The sequence below is a fragment of the Dermacentor andersoni genome, chromosome 3 (assembly GCF_023375885.2).
Source record: "Dermacentor andersoni chromosome 3, qqDerAnde1_hic_scaffold, whole genome shotgun sequence".
Lineage (NCBI taxonomy): Eukaryota > Metazoa > Arthropoda > Arachnida > Ixodida > Ixodidae > Dermacentor > Dermacentor andersoni.
In genome coordinates this window covers 224,504,178-224,521,862 of record NC_092816.1, presented here as the reverse complement: position 1 = coordinate 224,521,862, position 17,685 = coordinate 224,504,178, and the positions used below count along the sequence as shown (strand labels likewise).

Below are 17,685 nucleotides of genomic sequence, written 5' to 3'. Positions count from 1 at the left end.
CCGATTGGTAGTCAGGAGTGCTGGTGGCCGGTTGCAGGGGTGATGTCGAGCGTCGGAGAGGGGAGGGCGAGCGGCGGCGACCTGGACGGTAGTTGCGAGGCGCCTCGGGAGGTGGAGAAAGTGAGCGTGGGGAGAGCCGGCGCTGGTAAGGTCTCGGAGGAAGCAGCGGGTCTCTCTCATAAATATCGCAGCCACGGCGTTCGTGTTGTTGTCGTCTTCGGCAAAAACGCGATATATGCCCACGAATACTGCAATAATAACAAACGGGGCGGGGCGTAGGTTGGGTCGGTGAAGACGATGACGCTGGCCATGATGATGAATATATACAGGTGAAGAAGATGAAGGGGTAATATAATGCTCACAATACATATATTTTTCTCGCCCTAACAGTATGTACGTGTCTTCTGTAAAAATAAAGCAGTTGTGAGTGGCGGTCTTTGCAGTTGTCCTCACTTGCGTGCTTTGTGTTGTTCTTTGGCGCCTTAAAAACGTTATAAGGAATCAATATCCACTTGTCTAGCAGGAATTGCTCTTAAGATATGAAGATCTATACGAAATTCCGAGGTGGCTGGAAGTGCTGCCTCTAGGCCACTAGCTGTCATGTACGATCGGTTTAAGCTGCAGTTCTCTTTCTTGCGCCTCTAGAATTGGGCCTACTCCCTTGCGGATTGCGAGCGCGCCATTCTGGAGCAGTTAACTCTTAGTGAAGTCATGGAAAGCAAGAGATAAGTAAACACATACAGACAGGGCATGAAGAGGAACTTCTACACGAGGTGAAACAGCGACATACCATACATGGAAGTGCAGGACAGGGTCCTAGTCAGGAAATGACTTGAAACTACTAAAATTACATTTTATGCACCCTTTCCATGCTTACAACGGTTCACAGTGTGGTGTCATGAAGGTTATTTCGTACCTCCGAGGCACTGGTCAAATAGAGTGTGCCTCAGTCAGAAACGTATTGAAGTATAACGCCAGGAGGCGTGAAAAAAAGAAGCCGGGATGTATTAAGCAGACTGCGTCTGGAATGTGAAAGAGGAGCAAGCAGAGAAAGGCGCAGAAGAAGAGGGGTTGGCGGAGAATAAGATTAAATGACAGACAACACCCGTCTTACCGAAGTTATGGGTCGTAGTTAGCTGTTTTACCCGGACAACTACAACACTGCCTTTAACACAATTATCAACCCGTCATGCCGCAAAGAGTAATAAAGGTCTTGAATATTCATACTAAAGTCAGCACAACTTCAGCGATTCTCCTCTGGTAGAAACTAAACTTGCACATGCGAGTCACGCATGCGAAAAGGTTCAGAGAAGGTCAGTGTTAAGCAGTTCTGCATGTAACAGCGATTTGCAAGGTCCCTTTCCCCGAAGCAATTGCTCGAAAAGAAAGCTCTTGAGTGTGGGTTTTGGAGGAGAAAAATAACTGTTCAACGATCTTATCGAGACCTTGTCTTAATTGTAGGTCTACAGCGCGTTGCTTAAGTGCGGATAGCTTGAGTTCTACAGTCTGAAAGTTTTTAATTGCTGGCAATGTTTTCTGAGAACTTGCTGTCTGGCATAATTACAAAATAACGTTCGTTATCTCATAATACGGACCAAACTTCTCTCTTCACCAATTATTGACTAAAGGGCGCATAGGATCAGACGCCTTAATTTTCACATGAGGTACCTTGATGCTAGCAATGCAGCCTGACAGTCTGAAATACAGCACCTGCGTCCTTCTTTAGGCACAAATCAAGTGATGCAGGCTTAAAACGGCCACAGATTTCACGTTAGGCTTAAGAGGTGTCCTGCGGATGATCGCCTTCCGGGGCTGAGCAGTGAACTTTGAGACACTTCTTGTAAAGGCTTAGTGGGCACCAGGATTCATCGAAGAGCACAGCACATATCTTCTTAGCATGGCGACCGGCCGATGGTTGCAGAAAGCAGCACATAATGTGAACTTCTATGGCAGACACGGTTCCGGGTAAACTACGACATGGTCCCAGCTTGCAACAAACAAATAAGACTTATCGAAGATAAAGATGCAGGATTGTACTTGTAAGTAGGAGCACATGGATAGGAGCTCAGAGTACTAGAAGTGAAACTTACAACTACAACTACTTGAGCTAGTTGGTAAGGATTCATCGTGAAAGAACGTAAAGCGTGCAGACACAGACACAACACAACACAACCAGACAACACAACCGCCTACCACCTACTTATTTACGCATGCTCGTGTATTATAGCGCCACCTGTCCAACAAGCACACGTGCGGCCCTACGCGAGAGAACTGTTTAGGCATTTCATTTCTTCTTTATGGAAGTTAATCGCAGGCTGGCTCAGGCATGCGCTTCCAATACTATAGACATGCAAGGCTTCGATTATTTAACGCGGTTTTTTCGTTCTTGTGCCGGTATAAAACAGCGCATGCACAGAATTTTGGCCTGTATTTAAAACCTCGACAGTCTAAAGAAAGATTGAATGATGGTGCTCCAGTTGACGACTTTTTATACTCCATTAATCACTGATTAGCATAACGGCCTCTTTGGCCTACGTAATAGCGGCTGCTACTTATAGGAACACTACACACCATTATTAATGCTTCGAACTGGGCGTGCTGGTCAATAGTTGAACACGTGGCAGCGCAATAAAAAAAGAAGAGAAAGACGGAGAAGATACGACAAATACGAGGGCTAAACTTTCAGCAGATTTTATTGTTAAAATTCGTGAATAGATACACGCTGTCCGAGACCAGGTGATGACCTGCCCATCGGTAAATATGCCAGCTTTATCTGAAAGCGTGATGGATACCATGCTGACACATCCCTCCCCATGTCTATAAATTAGTTAATATTCTGCGATGTCCCATGTACACGCGTTTTCATCACTTGATAATGGAGGTTCAGCACAATGCGTTGGCGGGCTAGTTGGCTAGGCTAGGTGGGCGTTATTCTGCGCTAAACAAGTAATTATGCATAATTGAGGTGTTTTCAAGGTCAGCGAACAGTCCTTGCAAGTAAGGGAAAGGCTTGCCAGAAAACTTTAGAAATTGTTTCCTTCATCCGCATTTTTACGTTCTTTGCGTGCGCTCTCAACCTGCCGTGCACTCTTAAACTTAACCTTCCTCTTTTGCAATCATACTCCCCGTTCCACCGCAGCGTCTTTAGTGTTCGCGTAGACCGGGATGCGGTCTGATTGATTTAGATCGGAGTGACACGGTGATACGCACTCATTGCTCAAGCTCCCATGCTTTCTTCCAGGTTGCCAACCGAGTACTCACATTTGGCTAAATGCTGTTAATAGACACTACATTACCGTCCTTGGGGAAAATGAAATGAATGCGGACACAATGTGATTAGGGAAACCATAAACGGAAAACAGTTCACTGTTGAAAAGTCGTGAATGTCTCCTACGAACAAACAGTCACAATGTCAGGGTGCGAAATCAGAAAGATGGCGTGGAGGCTTTCTGTTTCTCTTTGGGTAGCGCTCTCTTGGAGAACTCTGGTGCAATGCAGGTGGTGCAGGATCTGGCACTGAAGTGGGTAGAGGATATGTGATGTCATCACAGTCAAATGATGTTTTGGCTGGTGCTTGTTTAGGGCCAGAGGCATCTTTGAAAAACTTGAGTTGCGCGTTATTACTCTATTTCCTCTCGATGCCTTGATTTGTGATCCATGAACGCTGAAAAAGGTATAAGGGTCTGGACCATAGTACGAAGTGAACTTGTCGTGTCTGTCTTGCTTGCACAAGACTCGCTGACCGACACAGAAGCGATGTGGTTGAGCATGCCTTCGTGCATCAGCATGTTTGTTGTATGCCCTTTTCTCGAGCACAGTTGTTTTGAACTTTGTTACGTCTCCCGTTTCCGAAGCAGCTTCAACACAGCAAGGCAGAAGATTTCTCACCGGTCTGCCAAACAGCAGTTCATACGGTGATCTTCCTGTAGTTAAGTGTTTTGAAGACCTGTATGACATCAGGAAAGTGTAGAGCTCTACTTTCCAATCTATGTTCTCAAGCTGACTAGTGTGAACATGCTTTTTCAATGTTCTCATGAACCGCTCAGCTTCGCCATTAGCTTGAGGCCACAAAGGTGTGATCCGATGATTCTAATTCTAATTCTTTTGCGAATGCAGCAAACTCTTTGCCTTGGAATGGTGGCCCATTGTCACTTTCTACCTGCGCAGGGATTCCAAACTGGCAAAACACTTGTCGTAGGGAGGGAAGCACATTGTTTGCACTTGTGGAGTGTATGACTTGTACCACTGGGTATCGTGAGAAGTCATCTAACACCACCATAGCGTACTTTCCATCTCGGAAGGGACCACAAAAGTCGACTGATACTTCTTCCCAGAGACCACTGGGTAGTTCCGTCATGGCAAGTGGTTCTTGCTTTGCTTGGGGAACAGCTGCTTGACATGGTAGGCAGCTTTTAATCAAAGTGTGCACGAGCTTATCCCTGCCTGGGAACCACACGTTTTCTCTTCAGATTTGTTTTGTTTTCACAATCCCTTGATGGCTCTTGTGGGCAAGCAGCACTGCTTGTTTCAGCAGAGTAGCGGGAAGAACTGGGCGTGTTCCTCGAAGGACGATGCCCTCGGGCGTTGTTGTTAGTTCTGTTTTCATAGATGCAAATGGCTTCAGTTCAGCCGAGACCCAGCTGGTGAGTGTGGGGTGCTGGATAGCACTGATAAGTGACTGTAGCTGCTGGTCTGCTTTCGTTGCATCAGCGACTCCTTGAAACGAGAAGGCCTTTGGGATGTTGTGGCGCTGGATAAAGTTGACATACTCATTAGGTACTCTGTCGATGCGGGCACACATTTTCGTTTGAGGAACTGGTAGCCTGGAAAGGTAATCGGAAGGGTTACTACTTCCTGCAGTGTGTTGTACAACAAACTTGTACTGTTGAATGCGTAGAGGAAGGCGCTCAATGCGGGCAGATAGTGATGACCTTGGGTTTCCCAGTATGCTCACTAAAGGCTTGTGAGCAGTCAGCAAAAAGAAGTTGACTCCACAAAGGTAAAGGCGGAAGTGCTCCATGGCCCATACAGCTGCGAGCATCTCACGTTCAATTTGGGAGTAGCGACTTTCAGCTGGTGTAAGCGCTCTACTTGCATAAGCTATCACTGCAATGTCTTCACTCTCACGCTATGTAAGGATAGCACCCAGTCCATGTGGTCTTACATCTACCACCAATTCTGTCGGTTTGGATGGGTCAAAGTAGGCAAGGGTGGAGGCATCGGACATGGCTTGCTTTAGGCTCTCAAGAGCATTTCGCTGTTGTTCTGTCCACTTCCAGACAACATCCTTCAGTGTCAGTTCACGTAAAGGCTGTGTGAGGTCAGCAAGATTTGTCAGAAATCTGCCTGAATAGTTGATAATTGCTAGCAGGCTCTTCACGTCTTGTGGTGATTCCGGTGTTTTAATGTGTAGGAAGGCTGCTATCTTTTTAGGATCAGGACGAACGCCATCAGCTGAAAAATCAAGTCCAAAGAAGTTCAGTTCACGTTTATGAAAGTGACACTTCTTTTCATTCAGTGTCAATCCTGCTTCTTGGAGTCGCTGCAGAACGGCTTCCAAGGACAAGTCGTGCTCCTGTTTTGTTTGCCCCAAAACAAGAATATCATCACTAACTTCCAGGACATTGGGGATGCCATTGAGGTTTAGGCACAATAACCACAGGGATAACCTCAGGGGACACCCACGGTGTAGGTCCTATGGCTGGCTCAATGATATCTTCTGACAGAAGGCATTAAAGTTCTTTCTCTGTGGCGTCACATAAGGCAAACGGAATACGCCTGTGTGGTTGTGCAACCGGTGGGACAGTGTCTTCTACAAAAAGATGAATGTGGTGGTTTTTGAGTTTTCCAATTCCACTAAAAAACTTGGGGAATGCTTCCACGATTGACGTCACCTTGATGCTCATTAACTTGGTATGTGATCTGGACAAGCCCCAGGTTGGATGCTGCTGTGAAGCTTAAGAGTGGTGCACAGTTTCCTCGAATGAGAAAGATGTCTTCTTCAATGCAGTTATCTTTGTATCTGATTGGGACAGAGACTTTGCTTGGAAGTTCAAGCGGAGATGTTGCTTTGTATGGGAACACTCTGACGGATGTTTTCTGGAGTTTCACCTTTCGGCGATAGCTCTCAAAGTCATTTTCGCCAACAATTGACACTGTTGCACCTGTGTCAATTATGAAAGTGACCGGCACATTGTTGACAGTGACAATAACTAGGTGAGGTCATGGCAACGAAAACATACTCATCTCTGCTTGAACTGGTGTCACGGGTGGCGGTACATTTTTTGGTGCTAGAACTATTCTTACTACAGAGTGTCTGATTCCTGTTTGGACCATTGTCACAGTCCACTGCTTGTACCATTTGTCTTGTTGAACGAGAGAATCGTGCAAAGTGATCAACCTTGTTACATGCCTTGCATGTCTTGCCCCATGCAGCACAACCTGATCGTCCGCCTTGATGAGGCCACTTGCCCCCGCAGTTGCGACAATCTGCTGATGAGACACGAGGTCGTTGCGGTGCATAGGTTTGTCGTGGCATCTGTCGGCTGTTTCTTTGGTGTTGGCCATGGTGTTGTCCTTCCTTGCGCGCTGCGAGCACCGCCGCATTGCTATCGACGTTCTTTTCGATTTCGGATACATCCCGTTCGACATCCTCGAGCATTCTTTCTTGTTTAAGTAAGTCTAGTAAAGTGAGGGAATGAAGCATTGCGTATTTGCGAAGGCGAGACGACGTTGTGGCGAGGATTATTTGGTTCTGGACTTCAGCGTCGACGTTCTCCAAGTTACAGTGGCGAGAGAGCTGCCGGAGGCGCGCGTAGAAGGCGTCCAGTGGCTCACCAACGTTTTGCTGGGCTTGGCGAAATTTGTAGATCGCAAAAGTCGAGTTCACTCGCGGGGCGAAGTATGCACTCAGTTTCGCTCGTGCGGCATCGTATTCTGGCGTCGATGGGCTCTGCGTGGTCTGGGTCATGCTTGTAGCTGTTGTAGCTTGTGTAGGGCAGTCGGGGAGGAAGCGAAATATGTCGCAGACGCCCTCACTGACGCAGTGCAGGAGGAGCGCTTTCTTGCGTGCATCTGCCGTGATATCACACGCTAAAGGAAAGTTCTCGAACCTTTCTATCCATTTGGTCCATTTGTGACCAGTATTGGTGGCGTCTGTGGCGCGAAGGTCGAAACTTGGGAAGGGAGGGAGCGCGTATGCCATGGCTGCGATTGCCGGTTGCCGCTTGCTGCTGAGGGATGATACGACGGAATGACTTGGTTTGGCACTCACATGGGACCAAGTAACACTTGTGACACCATTTTAGTGTTCGTGTAAACCGGGATGCGGTCTGATTGATTTAGATTCGAGTGACACGGTGATACACACTCATTGCTCGAGCTCCCATGCTTTATTCCAGGTTGCCAACCGAGTAGTCACATTTGGCTAAATGCTGTTAATAGACACTACAGCGTCTTCGGCGCATTTATTGTGGAATAAAGGTGGTTTCATTTATTCATTCCTGTTTTGGCCAACGTACACTTTTTCCGCACCGTAAAGGAATTTGGTAAACTACACTTTCTGTACACTCAAAAAAAGGCTGCCTGTTTTTCAACCTGCAATACTTTGACAGCTTGTGGAGGGCAGACAACGCGACCTTCACGTCGTAATGCTGGGCCACCATTTTCATATTGTGTGATAGCGTATGAACACAGCCTATCACAGCTATCTTCTGCCTACGGTGTGCACCAGCTTGACTGGGTTGCAGCTTTGTGCCTATATATTTGAGAACGCCCTCCGTGACCGAAATGAGGAGGTTCAGAGGATGCCCGGCGCTCAGCAGTCTTTCCGATCAGAAACCGCTTTTGTGTTCCGCTGCTAAGCACGAGTTCGCAGGATGTAATCCAGGTTGCGGCTGCCACATTTCAATTGGGTTGAAATGCAAGAGCGCCCGTGTATTTAGATTTAGGTTGAAGGCAAAGAACCCCAGGTGGTAAAACAAACCTGCAGTTCCCCGCTGCGGCATCGCTTAGTATCAAATTCTGCTTTTCGCGTGCAAAACCCTAGAATATAACGCAGCACAAGTGTAACAGTGTTGTAACTGAGTCATTCTTTTTATACTTTGAAGGCATGAACTCGACCGCACGGCGTTGTATTCTTCCTAGTTTTCTTTTTTTTTTTTGCAGTACTTTCTGATGAGCAATCAAGACAACACTGGCATGTTCAAGAGTCAGACGTATATACGTCTTAAGAGCAATAAGTTTCACCTCCCTATTTGCTACCAGAAGTTCTTTTCTTAAAAGGTGCATCTTCCGTGGTATTTTACAGCATGCACTATCCATATGGTTATGCCACTTTAAATTATCGGTGATTTTAGCACCCAGGTAATCAAAGCACCCTCTGTCGAGAAGCGTTATTCCCAATGTGATATTAAAAGGGAATCATCTTGATATTCTTAGATATGTGGGTGATTGTTGACTTCCCGTACTTTATTTCTATTAGCAATGATTGACACCGCATCTGTAAGGCCTGCAGACACTGGTTAATTTTCAGTTCAGCATTACATATTTGTGCGTAAATTAGGCTATAATCAGCAAACAGTTTTAGCTTTGCAGGAGGTTGTTCTGTCTCTGTCAGTATGACTGACGAACAGTAAATATATTCATTGTGCGAGAACTGCGCCATAGCGGACTGCAGAAAGTGATCCTAGTGAACCAGAAATGAAACCTTCTATTTTTACAAATTGCTGCTTATCATTCCAATGCGCTTACAGATATTCCATTACACAGTACAGATTGACCAAGTCCAACGTAACGGAGCTTAATCATCAATCTCTTGTGAGGCCCCTTATGAAAAGCCTTAGCAAAACCTTCGCATATGACATCAAGTTGTCATTGCATGTCTAAAGCTGCCGCAGTACCATGAATCGTTTGAGTTGGCTGCGTTGTAGTTTGAGCACCACTCCGGAAACCATGCTGATAGAGATAAAAATTGTGTTTGTGTTTTAGGAAAGCGATAATGTGTTTGGCAATGCCATGATGTAACATTTTCCAGCGAACGAACGTAAGTGAAACCTGTCCGTACTTGCTTGTGGGCAGTCGATCACCACTTTTACGCATTGGAATAATGAGAAGTCTGAGCCAGTCGCATGGTACCAAATTTGTTGACGGAGACTTTGGGAAGTGATTTGCAAGCAGTGTGCTATCCACTCCGCATTTAACAAGCTACTGTTGCTTGCAATGATAAAAGCTGAGGAAATGGATTGCGCGTTTGTTTGATCGAGGGAAGGAACAATTTTTGTCCGAAAAAGAAAAGGAAGGAGTTCGCGCAATTCGCAACGCCATCTAAAATGACTTAGACAAAATGATTTAGAACTCAAAGGCTTTTTGGAATAATATATCGGAATAAGGGCTGATTTTTCTGTTGAATTATTTCAAAATTGACCAGAATTAGCGGAAAACAATAAAAAATAGCTTGTCATTTTATTACCTGGATGCGGAAAGCCTGGAAGCAAGCACCAAGAAAGTGATATTGTTTGAAGAGAGTAAAAACAGACAGAGGTCGGCAAGAAAAGGTGGGACGAAGACAAGCGCTTGTGTTCTTCACGCAGTTTTTGCTTCCCCTTGTCAAGTTGAGCGCTGCGTAAACCAGATTGAACACTAGGAGAGCGATGTCATACTTTACGGGAAAAGTTTAGATAAATATGCTGCAGCTCTAGTGCGCGCTTGCCTTTCTCGTCTTTACTGAGACATGGCTTCACTCGGATGCTGTTGTTATCCGATGTCGAGACTACAAGTACTTAAACCAAATCAGGAAAGATAAACGACGTGGCGGTGTAGCTTAAATATAAGAAAAATCTAATCTTTTGATGCCGATACTGATTACACGAGTCTTACTCAGGATTTTCAACCTGTAAGCATATTACATCGAAATATTTTTATTTTTGTGCTATGCGTTCCCGCAGAAGGAACACTGAAGTTTTTACGACTTGCAGAATATTTTTTAGTGTTATTACTTGAAATAAAAGGAATATTATTCAACTTGGGTTACTATTATTGATGTTACGGCGGTATCTCCTATTCAGAATGCACTGATCGAACCTATGCTGCTGTACGGTAGTCTTAACGCACTGATTCCTCAACGCGTGTGAAGAAATCCTTAGAAGCAGTAGATCTACGCTAGTCAAACTTCCCCTCTGATGTGGTATATTGTGGCGTGTTTTCATCAGGTTCAGGGGACCATTTGCCTTTTTTTTTGACATCTTTGCAATGCATAAGAAACAAGCCACTTCTCTTTGCACTCGTAGAATCAAGTCAAATAATAACGGCACTTTCTGTGCGCTTATGGCAGCAAACGACTTGACGGATGCCGACAGGGCAACTAACTCAGCTTAAGGTTATAAAATATTCATAACAAAAACGCTTATGCATAACTATGCTGCTTTCCTTGTGCTGCATTTAGGAAGTGTCGAAGGGATAAGAAGGATTGCATAATACTCTCTACTTGGGAGTAATACACAAATCTTGAGATCCTCCAAATTCCTAAAACCTGATGCATTCACATCTTAGTCGAATATAACAGGTTTTGTAATCAACCGAACGCATAACTTAAGAAGGCTAGGTAATCCGTTTACAGTTATAAGTTTTAGCACAAAATCAATAATTCTAGGCTACCCTTTGAAAGATTCCAACTCTCAAGGTAACAAAAAAGATACGCCTCTTGAACTGCTGATTACCTAGACTTTTGTAATAACACACCGCTTGTAAACATCTTTAATAGACATTTTTGAAGCAGCCAGACTGACAGCCTCAGATACTTTGTCAGATTCTTTGTGGTCCGGACTACACCATGAGCCATCTAGTTGCCGCCTTTCATTGATGTCTAACAAGTTTACCAAAAAACCCATGCGTTACACTCGGGCGACACATAAAAAGATCACGCTGCTGACGAAGTCTTCTTGCAACGTGGGCCTTCACTTGCCGGTAGTAACAGCGCGTGCTTGGCTTCGCGTACTGGTTTAGGGCGCGGTAACACTGGGTCGATACGAGACCGACAAAACGCTCGCGCCAACGATTGACCATCTGTTCAGCACAGTGCGTCACTGAAACCATCATATCAGACCAACAACGACTCAACCATATACAACTTAACCAACGAGCGCGAGTCGTCTTAGAGCGACGGACTTTCTCGTCGACGACACCGACAAAATCAGGGTGCCGACCATCGTTCGACCGAACCCCGCGCTATCGGCCGTGGAACGGACAACACGATAGTGGCAGCGTCTTCGCTTGTATATATAATTAATCACGCTCAAAAGTGAAACCAGTTGAAATGCACAAGCTACAACCCTCTCAAGCCGCGCACATGAAATTTGAGCCAATGTTGATACTGTTCAGCGAAGGTTAAGCCTGGCGCCTTGAAGTTCGTTCACCCACTACCGGCGGTCCTCAACTGAAATGTATGGAGTTAGAACGAAGGAGACTGCTTTTATAGTTAAGTTGGGACCTTATCGATTTGAAATCAACTACTCTTTACTTCGCACGGTGTGTATACAATACGCGGCAAGCGGCGACATAGCGCTGTGCCAACATCTGTACGTCACCGTACCCGTAGGCTGCCGGTCGCATTCGCTACGTAGATGTTGTTATGCTGACACATTTCTTAATTCTAAACACTCACCGTCCACCTCTGCGTCAAACGGTAAACAAGAGACGGTGCATTCGCTATACAGCAGCATAAAAGACCGCCTCGCTCAGTTATACCAACGGTGTCACTGATGGCATCCACGTTTGCGCGAGAGAACAACAAAGCCTATAAATGAGCGCGTATGCCGAGCACAGTTTCCTATAATAATGCTTTGTGGCATGCACAAACTGCCAGTATGATGGAGTAAAAGAAAAGCGAGAATCAGTCATAAATTAACAGCCCGTAATATATCTATCTGGGTTACAGTTGTCGTTATTGAAATAGTTCGTCCGCTCATATTGACCCGTCTCAGGGGGGAAAAATACTGCACTTACGCGCACAAATGTATGCTTTCTTACATTTTGACATTATTTCCTATCAAGACTGCATCTTTCGCACAATATTTGACGCTAAGAACCATATGTGTCCGTAGATGTCAATGTAAACATGTGCACCGCTTTGATAAATCCGACGGGGAAGGCTGCGCTCGGAGACTTCTTGAATAGGCGAAGTGTCTTTATGATGTGTAAAAAGAATGCAAAAAGTGAGCTCCAAGTGTACAAATCACCGACGAAGAACTCCAAGGCAGCCGTGTCGACAAACGGAACTCAGTGTGCCATTTATCGGCCGCAATGTTTGTACAACAGCGCACTCAGGCCTCCTCACCCATTAGTCGGCAAGTGCTGCATGGCTTCCAGGGACGACGTGCTGCCCCAGAGAAGCCGTTGACAATGATTCGCCACCCACAAAACGCACAACCGACGCGCACTCAACGTGGGCGCAGATACGAGAGTCAACGGACGAATGCCCGGGCACCCTTCAAAAACGTGTCTCGTGGCGTGCGTCAGAAGGCAGCACAGGAAAGTGAAAAAGGCGGATTAGGGACGAATTTCAGTGCAGGCAAATTTGTATGGCTGCTCGAAAAAATTCCACATGCGCTTATATCGTTTCCTAGACTGTCAGAATTTAATCAGTAATCAGCAATACGGTTTCTAACTCGGTAAGCTGACTGATACCGCACTGCTGCATATAAAAAAGGTGTCCTAATCCAAACATTGCAAAGAAACTTTCTATTTTTAGCAGTTTTCTTTATCTTCTTTGTAGATATTTATGTTGAACATTAGGGTCATTAGCGTATTGGGTGATAGCTGATGTTAAATGAATGTTTGATTTGTCGCTATTGTAATAGTAAATTGGAGGAGTCCTTGTAAGGATTCCAGCAGAATAGCCCACTTTATTTGCTCTGAGGTGAGAGCGCATGTTATTTAGAATTGGGGACCGCTATCGCACTATTATGCACATTTGTATTAGTACTGATCGGTGCAACGAATAGCATATATTTGCAGCTTTCATCGATGATTTTGCTGTTGAAGAGGTTTGGCCCTTGGCTACAAGTGACCGCTGCGCGAGCATTCACGGGCACATGTTCCGTACTCGGCTTCCGATCTCGCACAGATTCACCACAAGGATAAGGGTGTACACGGACAGTATTGCGCGTACTGGGTTACCGACAATAAGGCAAATATTTCGTGCTACAATTTTAGATTTGATTCCTACTACCTAGCGACTGCAGACACCATAGTTTTTTCATTAGCTTGTCGACAAAAGAAAACGGGTTATATGCCCTTGATAAATTGGCGTTCATAAGCGCAAGAATAACGTAGCTCCAAGCCGAAAGCTTCTTCGCACACATAGCCGGTGCCTAAAACCGAAAGGCATGTAACGAGTAACGAACGTTTCACAGCTGCGCGAAGCACCACTAACAAAGGTCGCTGCAGCAAGGCTACGTATTTGAGCAGCGAGTCTGCGGTGACGTACAGCGGCAAGGCGTCCCTCGAAGGCGACAATTTCGTTGATGAGATCCGCTGCCGCAACTGTGGCCCCAAGAATGAGCGCTGAGCGGTACATGTACACCTTGTAGCGATGCAGGATGCGGAAGTACGGGCTCCTGTACTGGCCCCTGAGCACACTGCGCTCGACGCCGAACTCGGGTTGTCCAATCTGCGAATAGATAACCACATATGTTGTAGGTCTGCTGATAATGTCATGTGTTGTCACCATTACCAGCCTTATTTTTTTATGTCCACTGCAGGACAAAGGCCTCTCCTTGCGAAGTTCAGTTAACCCTGTCCTGAGCGGGCTAATTCCAACGTGTGTGTGTAAGTGTCCTAATTTCACCACCCTACCTAAATTTCTGCCGCCTTCCACTGCGCTTCCTCTCCCTTGGTCCCCATTCGGTAACTTGTGAAGGCTGGAGCGCTTGCGCGGTACGAGTGGACGAGGAAGAAGTGTTCGCCGAGGCTCGGCTCGCGAGCAGGACGGAGCCCGTGGGCTTCGATGGCGGACGGGTCGGTGGACCTGGCAGGACGTGTTCCGGGGTGTGCGAGGTGGCCTGGGCGACTGACCGTTCACCGACCCGCCTGGGCCCGCCTACACACGAGCGGCTCGGGCACTATCGAGCATAGCGAACCATTGAGGCCACAGAATGGCTTCGGCGGCTGACTGTCCGCCCTGCTGGCTGTGCTTGTGGTCCCGCTTTAGGCCCGCTGCCGCAACCACACAGCGCTACAGCTCGCGCCGCTGCAAGCCGTGCAGACGGCTCTTGCCGTAGGCAGGAGCCAGCGGAGCTCGCCACCAACGGGCCACTGAAGGTCTGCGAGCCATGAGGACGGGCGTCTTTTCCTCACCTGGTGCCTGGTTGCGGCAGCTTCGCCTGCCAACACATCCGCGGTCACTCAGACACCGTGAAACCGCGCCGTGTGCGGCGTGTAGGTGAGCCACCGGCGGAGCGACAACGGAGACTTGAAGCCAACGAACTCTAGTGCGTAGCAACGGACCATTAGAGACGCGCCGCGAAGGCATCTTTAAGTTTCTCTAGGCGTTATATCTGTTCTGGTGTATTGTGTGCTGGTAAGTTCCATACGGACCCTATGATATGGCGGATAAACGAAATGTCGCGTCGCCACGTCTTCCTCGCTACGTGTTGAGTACCTGGGCCTACGAAGCCTTGCTATCACAAACTCTAATGGTCCGCTGGTTATTTACCCCCTCATTAGATGACCTGCCAAGCTCCATTTCTTTCTCTTAATGTCACATTGAATATCGGCTATCCCCATTTGCTCTCTGATCTGCACCACTCCCTTCCTGTCTATTAACGTTACGCGTAAATTTATTCGTTCCATCGCTCCTTGCGCAGTCTAACTTCTTCTCGTGCTCCTTTGGTAACCTCCAAGTCTCTGCCCCGTATATCAGTACTGGTTAAGTACAATGATTGTATACTTTTATTTTTAGCGACAGCGGTAAGCCCAGTAACAATTTGGTTATGGCTACCGTGTGCACGCCAGCCCATTTGCACGCTTTTGTAAGTTTGTCATGATCAGGTTCCCTTCTCAGTAATTGACCTAGATAAACGTACTCCTGCACGGTATCTAGCGGCTGAATGGCGACGATAGTTCTTGCTCCCTTGTCAGGATTTTGAACATTACCTGTGTCTTCTGAATGTTATTCTTCAACCCATCTCCTTACACTTTTTATGTTAAGGTCTTCAATCATTTGTTATTTGTTGCAACTCATCCCGTGTGTTGTTGAATAGGACAGTGCTATCTGCAAAACGAAAGTTGCTTTGATCTTCGCCGTTGACAATATCCTAAGCCTTCCCACTCAATAGCTTGAATACTTCTCCTAAGTATGCAGTGACTAGTGTTAAAAGAGATTGTGTCTCTTTAGTCGTGGTCACCAGGCTAGAAAAGCTGCCCCCCCCCCCCCCCCACCTGTGCATCAATCAACACTCCGTCTTCTGAGGAAGCAGAAGAAGCGGAGAGAGCCCTCGCACTCCTGCAATCTAACGTCACCAAGATTATCACGGACTCACAAGCTGCATACAAGAACTGAAGAGCTGGCTGGGTGTACCTTGCGGCATTAAAAATCCTCAGAAAAGCTACGCCTCCTAAACAAGCAATCGAACTAGTTCGGGTCCCGACCCACTCCTTACTTGAGGGCAACGAATATGCTCATCAACAGGGCCGAGCGCTCAACTCTCGGACCATTGAGGAAGAGGTAAAGGGATGGCAACCACCATCACAAGTTACATATATATAGTCAATGAGTAGAAAGGGCGTTAACCGAGGGGCCTGTTTTTATTAGTTATATCATAGGAAGCCAACAAACACTGACACCAAGGACAACATAGGGGAAATTACTTGTGCTCAACAAATGAAGTAAAGAAACGATATGTTAATGGAAATTAAAGTGGATGAAAAAAACAACTTGCCACAGGTGGGAACCGAACCCACAACCTTCACATTTCGCGTGCGATGCTTTACCAATTGAGCTACCGCGGCGCCGTTTTCCCATCCACTTTCTTGGGTATTTATGTGTCCTAGTAGAACCCTGGGAGTGTTAGCCAGCGTCACCACTCACAGACCTTGGCGGCGGACGTGGAACGTCCTTTTTGCCGCAGGCGTCACGAGAACGTGATCTTTTTGGGTGAAGGCAACTGGTCAATTAACCCACATATGCTACCTGAAGGCATCAATGTTGCCGGATTCGAGACCCCCGTTATGTAATAAACGAGAAGAAAGGGCGTTAACCGAGGGGCCCGATTTTATTAGTCATATCATAAGAAGCCAACACCCACTGACACCAAGGACAACATAGGGGAAATTACTTGTGCTTAATAAATGAAGTAAAGAAACGATATGTTAATGGAAATTAAAGTGGATGAAAAAGCAACTTGCCGCAGGTGGGAACCGAACCCACAACCTTCGCATTTCGCGTGCGAGTATAGTCAAGTATTACAGGGACGGTAGGAAGACATTCCCGCACCCCCACCACTCCTTAACCAGAGCCGAACAAACAATATAAAGGCAAATCCAGGCAGAATTCTATCCCCACCCCTGCCTCCAGAAGAAAATATACCCAGAAAGGTACAAGAACACATACCCTCAATGCAATGCACTAGGCACCCTTCGGCACGTCATAGGCGAGTGCAATTTTCCAAAGACCACCCCCTACCTATGCCTATAGCTAACCCCCCCTACAACCCCACCCTTTACGAGCGATAGGAGATCATGCTATCCAGCCCCGCCCTGCAAGACCATCTCCGACTGACTCACAGAAGCCAGGCGGCCCTGGCAGCATATAGAGCCCGTGAAGAGGGTGCCACCCCATCAGACGCTTAACGCATTCCATTTCATTATGGGCAAGTAAAGTTGTTTCTCTGTCTCTCTTTGTCTGTTTAGGTTATGGTTACATTATGGCTGCGTGAAGTGCCGTTCAAAGGAACTTACATGAATAATATAGGGAGCCAGCCTTATGCAAGTTGAATTTAAAGCTCAGAGAAGAAAACCCTGAAGGCCGACATCGCCGCACTGTTATCGTAATGTGAAGACCTAGAGCAAGTGCTCCCTAAATTTGAGTACCGCTGAATAAGCCTCGAGAAATGATGCAGAAAAAGAAAGAATCTTGACACCAAAGATTATAGTTACTAAACTTTAAAGTTTCGGATATGCTTGAAAAAATTGGTGACTTAGTAAACGGGATTATGGCACCGCAGGATGTCGAAACCTGTCATCATCATCATCATCATCAGCCTGGTTACGCCCACTGCAGGGCACAGGCCTCTCCCATGCTTCTCTAACTACCCCGGTCATGTATTAATTGTGGCCATGTTGACCCTCCAAACTTCCTAATCTCATCTGCCCACCTAGCTTTGTGTCGCCCCCTGCTACGCTTCCCTTCTGTTGGAATCCAGTCCGTAACCCTTAATGACCATCGGTTATCTTCCCTCCTCATTACATGTCCTGCCCATGCCCATTTCTTTTTCTTGATTTCGACTAAGATGTCATTAACGCGCGTTTGTTCCCTCACCCAATCTGCTCTTTTTCTTATCCCTTAACGTTACACCTATCATTCTTCTTTCCATAGATCGTTGCGTCGTCATCAATTTAAGTAGAACCCTTTTCGTAAGCCTCCAGGTTTCTGCCCCGTACGTGAGTACTGGTAAGACACAGCTGTTATAC

General features: G+C 46.5%; 1 pseudogene; it reads right to left on the bottom strand.

Moving 5' to 3' along the window:
• Positions 1 to 6,404: 6,404 nt before the first annotated feature.
• On the bottom strand, positions 6,405 to 7,204 carry LOC126535743 (uncharacterized; annotated as a pseudogene).
• Between the last annotated feature and the right edge of the window lie 10,481 nt (positions 7,205 to 17,685).